At 39.3% G+C, this 14,533-nt stretch overlaps 1 long non-coding RNA gene across 1 annotated transcript in view; it reads left to right on the top strand.

The window, feature by feature from the left end:
- LOC143982552 (uncharacterized) overlaps nt 1–13,776 on the top strand; it is a 53,855-nt gene extending 40,079 nt beyond the window's left edge. The window contains exon 2 of the long non-coding RNA XR_013274482.1: nt 13,586–13,776. This is a non-coding gene — a long non-coding RNA (uncharacterized LOC143982552). The remainder of the gene's footprint in view (nt 1–13,585) is intronic.
- The last annotated feature ends 757 nt before the right edge of the window (nt 13,777–14,533 follow it).

Below are 14,533 nucleotides of genomic sequence, written 5' to 3'. Positions count from 1 at the left end.
CCCAAATGACCCCATTTTGGAAAGTAGACACCCCAAGGAAATTGCTGAGGGGCATGTTGAGCCCACTGAATTTTTTTTTTTGTCCCAAGTGATTGAATAATGACACAAAAAAAAAGTTTACAAAAAGTTGTCACTAAATGATATATTGCTCATACATGCCATAGTTATATGTAGAATTGCACCCCAAAATATATTCTGCTGCTTCTCCTGAGTACGGGGATACCACATATGTGGGACTTTTTGGGAGCCTAGCCACGTACGGCACCCCGAAAACCAATCACTGCCTTCAGGATTTCTAAGGGTGCAAATTTTTGATTTTACTCCTCACTACCTATCACAGTTTCGAAGGCCATAAAATGCCAAAAGAGCACAAAACCCCCCAAAATGACCCCATTTTGGAAAGTAGACACCCCAAGCTATTTACTGAGAGGCATGTTGAGTCCATGAAATATTTTATATTTTGCCACAAGTTGCAGGAATATTAAATTTTTTTTTTTTTTGCACAAAGTTGTCACTAAATGATATATTGCTCACACATGCTATGGACATAAGTGAAATTACACCCCAAAATAAATTCTGCTGCTTCTCCTGAGTACGGGGATACCACATGTGGGGGACTTTTTGGGAGCCTAGCTGCGTACAGGACCCCGAAAACCAAGCACTGCCTTCAGGATTTAAATATAAAGCGCTACCAAAAAAAACTGTTAGCGATCGCAGGGATCAGGCCTGACTCTGCAAATGCTGCAGTTATGTGTTTAGTGTTTTGTAAGTGACAGTGATCGATCGATACTGCACTTGGGTGGGCTGGGCGGAGGGGCAAAACGCAGGTGCTAGCAGGTATCTGGGCTGATCCCGCTAACAATGCGTTTTTTTGGAACCCTAAACTGCTGGTGATGCTAGTATAGATCTGATCAGATATTGATCTGTTCAGATTCTATACCACTACGGGAGGTGTATGCTTTGCGCGGGGGTGTTAGTGGTACTGGCACTAACCTAGGGCTGCCTGGGGCGACGCAGACCCTGACCCTAAAACCTAATTGATATCACCCGCCGGGTGATCAGGGGGTTAAACTTTTATTGGGTAATAAATGGTGGGTGCCCTGATGCTATAAAAAGCAAACTAACTAACCAGAGTCACCCGTAACACTTATACGGTGATCACTGGGGAAAGGGTTAACTAGGGGCAATCAGGGGGTTAAAATCTTTATTAGGTAGTATATGGGGGTCCCTGATGCTATATAAAAACCTGACGGGGAACCTAAATAACTAACTGGCTAACCAGCGTCACCTAGTGAGACTAATTCAGCCATCAGAAAAACGATCGCTTAGTGACACTGGCAAAAGGGGGTGAAAGGGTTACCTGGGGGCAATCAGGGGGTTAAAACCTTTATTAGGTAGTATATGGGGGTCCTGGACGCTATATAAAAATCTGACGGGGAACCTAAATAACGAAATAACTAACTGGCTATCCAGCATCACCAGTGACACTTATACGGTGATCGCTGGTGAAAGGGTTAACGCTAGGGGCAATCAGGGTGTTAAAACCTTTATTGGGTAGTATATGGGGGTACCTAATGCTATAAAAACCTGGCGGTGAACCCAAAAAAATAACTAGCTACCTAGCGGCACCACTGACACTAATGCAGCGATCAGAAAAACGATCGCTTAGTGACACTGGCAAAAGGGGGTGAAAGGGTTAACTCTAGGGGCAATCAGGGGGTAGGGGGCTACCCTGGACCTAACACTAACTGCCCTGACACTTTTTACTGTCACAACTGACACTAAATGCAGTGATCACTAAATAAATAATCACTGCAATCAGTGACACTGTGACTGGGGGGGGGGGGACTGGGGGGGGGGGGCGGGGGGTGATTTGTGTGCCTATGTGTACCTACATGTCAGTGTAGTGTTTGGTGCACTTACTATGTGTTCTCCTCACAGTCCAGTCAAAAAGACCGCCCGAGGAGAAAGACATCACTTCCTCCCTGCCTGTGTTTACACTACACAGGCGAGGGAAGCTTCTCATTCGCCAGGAGCAATCGAGAGGGGATGGCCAGAAACCAACGGCCATCCCCTCATCCCGGATCGCTCCTGAAGCGAAACGGACCACCGCAGCCAGCGGGAGGGGGTCCGATCGGGCCCCCCACCTGCTGGAAAGCAAACATGTACATGTACGTGCTTGTGCCTGTCGGTGCCATTGTGCCGACGTACATTTACATGCGGCGATCCTTAAGTGGCTAGAGTGTCTGAAAAAATATATAATGTTTAGGGGTTCTAAGTAATTTTCTGGCAAAAACAAAACAAAACAGATTTTAACTTGTAAACACCAAAAAGGATACATTTTTCCTACAGTATTTTTTCTTATAGCTATACAAAAAATATTTACCCTTTATTTCTATTTTAACTTCCCTAGTGGTATTCCCGAGTCTTGCTCGGGGTGAGATTTCAGTACCAAAATCGGTAACCCCGAGCCAGACTCGGGATCGCATCGCAGGATCCATGTAGAGATTTCTTACCTTGTCCCCTGGATCCTGTGATGTCTCCCCACTGTGATCTGTGAGCCGCCGTGTCTCGCTCGATCTGTCAAAATGCTGGGCTCCGTTCCCTGCGAGCGTTGCGATGTAAGGGGACGGAGTTCAGCGCCAAATTCAAAAAGTAAAAAACACAGTATAGATACAGTATAATGTAATCTTACAGATTACAGTACTGTATCAAATAGTTACACATCCCCTTTGTCCCTAGTGGTTTGTCCAGTGTACTGCATGCAGTTTTATATTATATATATATATAATATTCTTCTACATATTTTTGGTAAAATTTTTTGCAAAAAAGCGATTATTGATTGGTTTGCGCAAAAGTTATAGTGTTTACAAAATAGGGGATAGTTTCATGGCATTGTTATTAATAATTTTTTTTTTTTTACTAGTAATGGCGGTGATCAGAAATTTTTATCATGACTGTGACATTATGGCGGACACATCAAACATTTTTGTCACATTTTTGGGACCATTGTCATTTATACAGCAATCAGTGCTATACAAATGCACTTTTCCTGTGTAAATGACACTGGCAGTGAAGAGGTTAACCACTAGGTGGCAGTGTAGGGGTTAAGTGAGCCCTGGGGAGTGTTTCTAACTGTGGGGGGGGGCATGGCTGTGTATGACACATCACTGATCTCTGCTCCGATCACAGGGAGCAGAGATCAGTGACACTGTCACTAGGCAGAACGGGGAGATGCTTGTTTACATCAGCATCTCCCCATTCTTCCTCTCCATAAGACGATAGCGGGTATCCCTGCAGCGATCGAGTCCGTGGGACCCATGATCGGACTCACGGAGGTCCCGACCAGTGCACGCGCCACCAGCGGCGTACACACGATGGCACAGCGGCAAATTTAAAGGGACGTACCTGTGCGCCCATTTGCCTGTCCATGCCATTCTGCGGACGTATATCGGCGCGTGCCAGTTGGCATGTGGTTAAATTAGTTATTTCTAAGAATTACAGGCCTACAATATAAAATGCCAAATTTCCATGCAAAATAATGGTACCGCTTTCAGCACCTAAAATCTGAAATAATCATCAGGGAAGTTAAACTAAATGGGTTGTTTTACAACGTGATCTTTTACAATCATTTTAAGCTTTATTTTTAGTTAAGAAGTAGAAATTGCCACTCGCATCTTGTGCAGAATATTATAGCCTATATTGATCTTTAGGGATGCAACCTCTGTGTACCTCTCTCAAAATGGCATTCCACACACTTCCCGTTGGGGCGGGATGCCACGCCGCAACTGGAATGCCAATTTTTTTTAACGCTGCTTTTTCCTCCCCTGGAGAAAAGACTGCCTTTTCCACCCTTAAGAACAAATACTGCTTGTGTTTCATGGTATACTTAATGGTTTGTCTAGATTTTCACTTTAAGTTACTAGCTGTAGTATGTCTGAATGTTTATGGTTATTGTAGATCCTACAGAAAATGTAAAATGATGTCTGCATGGATGTTTAGAGCCACAATTTACATGATTATGTTATCCATTGGCAAACATTTTTGTTTGGAAAATATATGCTGGGCTTGGATAATGTGTGAACAAAGATGCCAATCACTGTTAAGAGAGGAAGAGAAAGACTGATCTGTTGCACTTATTACTTAGTATGCATGTCCTTGATATAAAAAAACATGCAGAATGGTAGGTGCACACCAATAAAATCTATTATATTAAAGCTTGCATTACTGTTGCTCATGATTTATTTTAATTTTACCTCTTGAAGATATTCAAGTGGTCACCTAAAGGATCAGAAATGCTGATACCTTCTATATTATTTTATGATTTTTTTATGTTTCTGTTTTGTAACCGTCACTGACATTCATGGTGCCTGCTTCAATTTCCTTGTTTTCTACTTTGTAATATCATATAACTCACTAAATATCTTGATGAAATTATGCCCCTGTCACTTTATAATCGGATGTAGCAATAAAAAAAAATAACGTTGGAAAAATTCATATCACTGTAACATCTCATTCACCATCCAAAATATATTTAGTCAACAGAATCAGGTGCATTGCTGCATTGTAGGTAAACATCCCCCTATCAGCCTTGTAATTGATATGACTAGTCTCATCGAGGCTTGTGCAATTCGTTTTGTAACAAATCAAAATTCGGCCGAATTATGCATCTTTCAGATGCATCCGAATAAAAAAATAACGAATTTCAACTAATACGAAAGAAATTATAGCGGATATAACGAATGAATTTGACATGATTCTGTAATTTGTTAAAGATCTAATGAAAGAAAAGGTCAACTCAAAGTAATTCTTACAGTCCAATCAGCTGATTCATTTTTTGCTGGAGGTTGGATTACTGGCAAAGTGCAGTCCTGAGAACTAAGTGAGAAGGGTGTTGTATTGTATTTGAGCAGAGAAGAGATATTGTCATTGTGTGTTAAAAGATTAAATAAATAAATGACTTTCCAAACTACAATCATTATCACGAATAGATATATATATACATACATAAATATCGAATTCCAACGAATGAAATTAAAGCGCACATAATAAATTAATTTGTCATGATTCGAGGTTCAGTATAACGAATATTGACACTGTACAGAAATAACGAATTATCCGAAAACGTATTAACGTAACATAACGAATATAACAGAGCGAAATTATGTATTTTACGAATAACGACGAACCAAAACTAAACAAAATTTTCCATTGTGGACAAGTCTAGTCTCATCCCTGAAAATGAAATGTTATTTTTATGTGGCTACTAGCATAACTCCAACCATAAAATACCCATTAACATGATCTGACAGTCAGGTTATCTGATCATTTTCATTCTGAATCAAATGACAACCTCATGTCATTGGGTACCCATAGACACCACTGGCTTTCAAGGTATCCATAGACACCACTGGCTGGCAAGGTACCCGTAGACACCACTGGCTGGCAAGATATCCATAGACACCCTGGCTGGCAAATGCCAGAGGGATGAGTGATTGGCATAAGAAAAACTGTTAAGATTGCTATTGTTTTCCCGAGAAGCCAGTGCCATTACTATTCCTTCTCTGCCCCCTCCCATCAATACAGACATAATTTCTAAAACACTAAAACAAAAGTACTCTGCAGTACTCTGAAATCATTTTTTCTGCGAGTGACTGTCTTGTGCCAGTATGTGGAAAACACTATGCATTTTCTGGAGGAGGACAGTTAACAATATCACAAAGTTTCTCAGAAAATCCATATCTCAAATGTACAAAGATAACCAAAAATATTGATATTAGGCAGATGGAAGACATGACACTTTCTTTATAGGATAATTAAACCCAAAGACAAACATTTCATATATTGCAGATTACCAGTCTTTTAGATGTGGTGACCAAATTTTTTTTCTTTTTTAAGACTAAGAACATTTTTTTTTTTTTAGAAGTACAGAAAATATCTGTTGATCTTCCCAGAAATGCAGTGTCCTTGTCACTTCCTATGAACTGAACTGGAAGCATAAAACAATATTTTTCTTATGTAAACTATTAATCATCCCATTCCCCATATAATGCAGCCGAACAAAGGCAGATATGTTAGACGTTTAGTCTAGGTGGCTTTCTTCATATATCCAATATGGGTAAAAGTGTAGACATGAAGGGACAGGAAGTGTGTTATTCACAGAATTACTGGATAAAAAATAAAAACTTGAACAAAAAAAAAATACAACTACCACATCTACCAAATTCAATATATTACATCTTCCCTTTGGGTTTAGATACCTTTTAACTGCTTCCCGGCCACCCACCGCAGATATACTGCTCTGTACCAGATCAGGTACTTAGTACATTATCTGAAACTTCCGGGGTCTGGAAAGCACACTTGTCCTTCTGGCAACCCACTCCCGATGTGATCACACACAGCGGGAGCCCAGCGGCAGGTACTGCAGACTCGATGTTCGCCAGCACCCACCTATTTTACAGTACACCTTCAACCTCAAAACGGCAATCTGCCAATGTAAACAACACAGACTGCTGCTCTGTAAGGAGGGAAGGCATTAATCCTGTGTTCTTGCAAAGCAGGAACAACGATCTTTGCTTTCACATAGTAAAAGCACCTCTCCCGCAGTGAGAAAGCACTGGCTAGGCACACAGTTAACCCTTTGATCACTCCTGATGTTAACCTCCCTGGCGGTACGATTATTTCAGATTTTAGGTGCTAAAGGTGGTACAATTTTGTATGGAAATTTGGCTTTTTGTATTGTAGGCCAGTAATTTTTAGAAATGATTCACTTAAATCTGTCCAAACAAGAGTCTAATAGACATCCCGGGTATGATAAAATCTGAAATCTGAAATCATAAATTATATATATATATATATATATATATATATATATATATATATATATATATATATATATATATATATAGATAAATAATAAAATAAATAACTATAAATGATTATAACAAATAATAATATAATAATAATAAAAATTATTCAATAATGTAATCAAATCAAAAACACTGAAATATGCTGAGTTGCAGAATTGTCACTGTCATTACTTTTAGTGTTTGATGATGAATTTCCCCACAAATTACTATCGCTCAATTCTGCGAGTGAGTCTAATTTATTATCGCTGTTTTCTAGCTCATCTATAACCACTTTTGATGTAAATGGACAATTTTTGGTTGCTATGGACAATCTCCAGTTTCCTGGCATAAAGAACAGTATTTATAATATAAAACTGTATGGAGGGCACTGGAGAAACCACTAGGGACAAAGGGGATGTGTAATTATTTGATACAGTACTGTAATCTGTAAGATTACAGTATACTGTATCTATACTGTGTTTTTTACTTTTTGAATTTGGCGCCGAACTCCGTCCCCGTGCGTTGCAACGCTCGCAGGGAACGGAGCTCAGCATTGTCACAGTTTGAGCAGAGGACGGGGACATTGCTGGATCCAGGGGACAAGGTAAGTAAACCCCTCCATGGATCCAGTGATGGGATCCCAAGTCTGGCTCGGGAATACCGCTTATGATATTTAAATCTTACCTCGGGAATACCGCCAGGGAGACTACCTCCTTCTCAGCCAGTGTCATTAGTACAGTGACAGTGTGTAATTTTTAGATCACTGTATTAGTGTCATTGGTCCCCAGAAAGTGTCAAAACTATCAGTTAGTGTCAGATTTGTTTGCCGTAATATCGCAGTCCTGCTATAAGTTGCCAATCGCCGCCATTACTAAAAACAAAAAACAAAAAAAAAACATAGTTTGTAGATGCTGTAACTTTTGCGCAAACCAATCAATATAGGCTTATTGGGATACCAAAAATTGGGAAAATTGGGAAAATTGGGAAAACCAAAAATATGTAGCAGAATACATATTGGCCTAAATTAATGAAGAAATTTAAATTTTTCATTTTTTTTTTATTGGATATGTTTTATAACAGAAAGTAAATCATATAGTTTTTTTTCTTTCAAAATTGTCACTTTTTTTGTTTATGTAATGAAAACGAGCTTGGCTGACAAATCATAATGCCAAAAATAAAAAATGCAGAGATGATCAAATACCACCAAAAGAAATCTCTATTTGTGGTCAAAAAAGACATCCATTTTTGTGGGTACAGTGTCGCACGACCGCACTATTAAAGTAATGCAGTGAGGTATCGCAAAAAATGGCCTGGTCAGGAAGGGGGGTAAATCTTTCAGAGGTCAAATGGTTAATGAATGAATCCAATGCATCAGAGCCTTGCAATATTAGGTAGAACATTACTTATCAACAAAAGGCAAACATTTCTTAATTACATGATGCCCTTGAACATTAGAAGCAGCAGGAGAAAGGAGATACATCACCCATGCAATTCTCTTTATTATTATTATTATTATACAGGATTTATATAGCGCCAACAGTTTGCGCAACACTTTACAACATGAGGGCAGACAGTACACTTACATAAACAAATCAATAAAGGAGGGACTAGAGGGCCCTGATCATTAGAGCTTACAATCTAGAAATCCTTACATTTCCCTTTACACTCTTGTACCCCTTGTTTCATCTCCTATTTCTTCTTCCCTATTAGCTGCCTGTACTCTGTTTCTTTATTTCTTCTCTATGCTGTTTACATGTGTTCTACCTTGACTTTCCTTTATTTTGCCAATTTTTAAAAATAGTGTTTAAATAAAACCTTAGTGATAACCAACTGATTATTTTGAAATGCCAAATATCTCTATACACTCTATAATATACTCTATGACAAAGCATGTGGACAACAGTATTTTATTTTCATATGTAACATATATCTTGATATTAGCCAGCAGGATAGGTTTATTACTTTTCAACTTTAAATACTAACATATCACTTTTTGCATATTGGAAATATACATGCGAATGTTCAAGAGTTTGGAAAAGAATTTAGAAAAAAAGGTGGGCCAATACAGATCGCTTATTCTGAACAGTGGGATCTCATAATTTTGATGTTAACCTCCTACAAAGAATATATATAGTAGAATTGTATGCTATTGTTGTGTATGGTCAACCTTGAAATCAGCGATTAAGAAAAAAAAATAACGTGTACATTTAGAAATTGAATAATCACAAAACATATTTTTTCAGAATCTTTCTTGTCTGGATTAATGTTGCAGGTTCACACAAAATTCACACCGGGTGCAGCCACACTGAATAATTCTCTGCAACAGCCACACACACGGAGCAGCATTGAGTACTCCAAGCAGCTTCTATGAAGCTTTCTACAAAGGTGTGAGAGATCTAAATAATAAGTGCCAGAAGGGCTGGTTTTCCACCCAGGTTTAGAAATAAAGGAATAAGTTCACAAATCAGGAGGATTTGGTGAATTTGGTGAAACTCATCTTTTTTGGATGAATTGGAGGTTTATGTCTTATCTGAAAATCTGCATACATATTTGTGGGATCAGCAGAGAATTATGCAATTCATGTATTGCCTGATTTCCTGGATTTGGGGATCTCATGATTCTTCCCAGATAAAGTCAAAAGAAATGTAATGTTTGTCACTCATCCTAAATAATTTAATGTAGTGCTGTAGGTTTTTGTTCAAAAGAAGGAAGATGTTTACCACACAAGATATTAGGATTTGCAGCAGCCATATCGTGCCCACCCACCATCTAATGTCTACACTCACAGAAATAAACTGATAGCCACATAATATGTATAATTCCAATTAATAAATTATTAAATGTCAAACCATATATGGATAATTTAAGTACTGAAAGGTAGACACTATAAGCAGTCCGACAATTCTGTTTTAGCTTTGCTTGAACCCACAGGGATTCCTTTGTAAATATTGACTTTTCTGAAAGTTGGCATTTGCCTAAGCTTAGAAACATTTTGATCCACATTCCACAGTATTTGGGACTGATGAGAGGTTGCTTAGGCCCAGAGACATGGGAGGTCAGGGGAGTAGCTTCTTGTCTTGCCATGCCCTAAAACTTGCTTTCTATCACAGTTTAAGTCTGGCTTCTTATAATTGTTTATATTAATATTTACCTTTCACCTATACACTTGCAGTGAGAGGAAAGATGTGAATTTCAGCCGGTGGGTGAAATTCGACAGAACAAGTATTGAAATATGGAATTGAGACTTTTCACAGAATTCCACTTTATTGCAAAAACCTATGTGCAATTTTGAAATACATATATACAGTATATGGGAACTGCCTTACTTGTCAAAAGGTTTTGCAGGCAAACCCCACTTTTAAGTACACACTGGGGTTTATTTACTAAAGCTGGAACGTGCAAAATCAGGCTCACTTCTGCATAGAAACCAATGAGCTTCTAACCCCAGCTTGTTCAATTAAACTTTGGTAATAAAACCTAGAAGCTCATTGGTTTCTATGTAGAAGTGAGCCTGATTTTGCACTTTCCAGCTTTAGTAAATAAACCCCATTGTGTACTTATATGTGGGGTATGCCTGTATAATTTTGCTCAACTATTTTTGTAATCCAGACACCCAGCACAGTTGGACCTCACTTTTCACTACTACTACAGTTAAGCAACACAGATTTGTCATTGACCTATCTCCGACCATCTGATTTGGCTTTAAGCAGCAAAATGGGGAGGTCATTCCTGTGCTAGCTCCTGTCTGCATTTTCATTGTCAAAACATGCGCAATACAGCAAAACCCGTTTGGCAGGCCAGAAGTAAACATTGAGAAGGGACTGGGAATCAGAACTAGCTAAGTATTCAGCTGAGTGGGGTTGGAGTTGATCAAAAAGGTAGGGACATTCTCAGAAAACTGTGTTTGACAGTTGCCTTACCCTTTAAATGAACAAAACTGTAATTACACAGACTAACATATAAAAACATTTACATATGCCTTATTTAAATTTACTTATGTTACATTAGTCTGACTCTTAGAAAGTTTATCAGCATATGATTGGATGTTTAAAGCGGCCAGATTTTTACTTGGCTAAGTGTGGATTGTGCTTCTTTAGTAAATCTTCCCGACTATCTTATAACCTTTAGGTGGGCATAAGCTGCATTTGCTGCAATATTCCTAGTAACTATCAGGCTCTGTGACACTACTATGCACTCTTACTGGTGAAAAAACAGTGGCGTTACCTCACCAAAGGAGTGAAATTGCATATAAAGCCCACTGACACTTTGTTTAAATTTATTATGCAATCATGTAAAAGAGAAATTTATATATTGCACTACATCCTCTTTTGGATCACAGACACTATCCCACCTAGTGGCATACCTAGCATATGTGGCACCTGGGATCATAATTTTTTTATACCTCTAAAAAATGGTAGGAGGAGATATAGCGGTGCACACCATGCACTGTGCCAAATTGTGTTTGTGGTCAAACCCTGGATGCATTTGGGGCCGTGCACCAGCACAGATATCACATTGGGAGCAGCAACTGTGTCCGTATAGCCACTGCATCCCAATTGACTTTATTGGGACTGTCTTCACAGGCATGTACATACTGTCATACAGGGCACGAATGCATATGCCCCATGTGAACAATGCCTAATTGTCATGTGTGTAAGATAGCAGAAAAGAGGAGATGTCAGTTAATTTTTATACAGTATCTTTCACACAACCTGTATCTTTGCTCCTTGCTGGTATTACTTGCAAAAATGGATAAATGTGCCCATGTATGCTGTGAACTCACCTACTCCAGGCTCCTCCTGGGCTCAGGCAGGCTCTCTCTTAGTCCAGGCTTTAGGTCCAATATTTTTCTTCCTGAATCTAGCAGGCCACTGAGCACCTTCTCTTCTACACCAGGGCCTCCTGGTACTCCCACTCCTAGTACAGGGCCTCCAAGCACCCCATAACCTAGTCCAGGGCCTGTAAACACAGTATTTCCTAGTCTAAGGCCTCCAAACTCCCCACCTCTTAGTCTAGGTCCTCCAGGCACCCTCCTCTCCTAGTCCAGAAACTCTACTCCACAACTTTCCCTCCGAGTGCATGGCTTTCTCTGCACCCCCCCCCCCCCCCACTACTAGTCCATGACCTCCTTCGCACACTCCCCTCTCCTACTCCCTGGCCTCCTCTGCACTCCCCCCACTGGGGGAGTGCAGAGAAGTCCATGGCCTTCTCCACAACAGCCCCCTTTCCTAGTCAACAAACTCTCCAAACAGCCCCTCCCTCCAGTCCAGGGGCCCTCGCTACACAAACCCTCTCTCCGAATAAAGGCCTTACAGTTTCAAGCAGACTGTGCCCTTTACATTTGTGCTGCTGCAGCTGGGCTGCTTTACTGTCAGTCAGAAAAAGGGTGAGATTTATGTAGGAAGAGGGTGACCTCACAGCGCACCAGCCCTCAATCACTCTGCTCCTCCTGCCTGCCCTAAAGAAAAAATATATCTTGAGAGATGCTGCAGCTACCATTGCTAAGCTGATAAGCAATAGTAACTCCAGCGTCACTCAAGGAAGCTTTTCTATGGGGTGGGTGGTAGGAGTGGAGTGATTTAGCCCTGGAAAACTGCAACTTACCAGACCAATTCAGCCTTGAGCGGCAGTGGCATCCTTAGAGCTGCAGTACTGTTTGTGGGCTGCACCCCCCTAGGTACGCCACTGGTCCCAACCTTTCCTAAATTCCACCCCAGATAAAACCCAACATTACAGATATGTCAACAATGTTTCCCCACTAGAAACATCTCACTGACATTGTCCTTCCTTTACCCCATTATCGGGAACTCAGCATTTCCCTCAGGAATGGAGGAACCCATGTTCTGTTGTTTTAACAGAACATTACACTTCTACACACAAGCTGGGATATGCTGTCTGAATTAACCTCAAATCAAAATTCCTTTCAACTGGACTTCTAGAGATCCTTCCCTCTCAGAAACTTCATTACCTCACTACCCCTGCACAACACTTAAAGGGGGACTCTGACAAGCTCTTTCTCTGATATACTTACTACTGACTATAAACCGCCATATTTACCAACCTGGGAGAATGACCTAGGAGTCATATTTTCTAATGTACAAATCATCCATTAACAGTAGATACCAGGAAATTAGGTATAGCTAAAAAATGCTGTCCTGCAAAGGTCCTGCATCCCATTGTTTTGAGGGAAACCTAACACCAATGACTGAGTCTGTGGCTCTAAAAAATAAATGATATAACATAAATGGAAAATCTGACAATAGCCAATTAAGGTACATCCAAAAATGTTCCAGAGGGTGTAGTTCTACTGAAAGAAATTTGTGCAATCACAGACAACACCTTGTCCTTGCGTGGCATAGTCAATGCATTATTCTCATACGGCACTACTACTTACGGCAGGTGAGAAACATTAATGACCCCCACCCACCTTTTTTCTCTTCTTTTCTGTTCTTTTCTTCTTACCCAACTTCTTTTCTACTTCAACTATTTCCTGGACACCTTCTTCTGTGCCCCTCACCCTCTCTATCCCCACCACGCTTTGCAAAATTGACTTTTTCCCAAAATGTCAACCATCAATCCTCTCATCCTGCAAAGGGCATGAGTGTGTCTGTTACAATACAGTCTTGTTATTAGTAATACTATGCTGTTTGTGTGTATTTACTTTAAATTTTGTGAAAATTCTACCTGTATATGCTCATTTTCATAGTTTAATTGTACAACCTCTTTTCTTATTGTAGGAGCATGTACCAATTTGGCTATCTAGAATTCCGAAATATACAACCTCAATTGGACAAGCCTCTGCCAACCTAAGATGAAAACTATTATGACTCCACAAATGCCACTGTTTTTGGTAGAAAAGTAATTTTGCAAAGGACAAAAATTAACCAAAGGCATAAGACATTCAATAAACGACTCTTTATCTTTTGTACTTTGAGTTTGTGTTCTTAATAAAGTAGCTTGGAAAAATTTTGATCTTCTCCAGATAATCTATGTATTCATATTTATTCATAAATTACATTGGACTGCCATATTGCTGCATACAATGTACAGTTTATCTGCATATTCATATGGGCTTGCTGTACAGGTAAGTGCAAGCATAAAATGCTACATGTCATCTGCATTGGGTTTAGTGTTTTATATGAGAAATAAAAAAAGTTTTCTTCTCAATATATGTGTTCCTGAGTCCGTAATGTTTTCATCTGCGATGCAGGTGATGAAAAACACATTTTATTTATGTGTTTTTGTGTTTTTTTTTTTTTTTACAAATAATCAGAAAATATCCTGCACTGTTATGGAAACATTTTTTTTTTTTTTGACTACATGAGGTTAGTGGGAAAAATAATGATACTAAATGTTAACATAAAATGGAGAGTGACTGAGAAAATAGATAATGTGTATGCAAATTAGTTATTACATGCTAGAGAAAATTAAATGGAAATTGCACTGTAAACACATTGTCAACTACATAACACAATGAAATGTGAAAATTTTCTACTAGAAAAAAAAAAAGAAGTTATTAATAAACACAAGACAAAAAAGACAAAATCCCCCTAAAACGTAAAAGAAAAACCTAAACAAGATAAAAATGGAAAGCATATACAAAAAGGTAGGGTGAAAAAAGCCCCTAGGAGGATAAGGCCAATTCTTCCTAATCCATCTTCATCGTCTTCATGCATAGAAAGGCA

Source organism: Lithobates pipiens, unplaced genomic scaffold (assembly GCF_037356315.1).
Source record: "Lithobates pipiens isolate NorthernLeopardFrog02 unplaced genomic scaffold, aLitPip1_a1.2 Scaffold_16, whole genome shotgun sequence".
Lineage (NCBI taxonomy): Eukaryota > Metazoa > Chordata > Amphibia > Anura > Ranidae > Lithobates > Lithobates pipiens.
The sequence above is the reverse complement of the archived record's forward strand: the minus strand, read 5'-3'. Positions and strand labels throughout refer to the sequence as shown.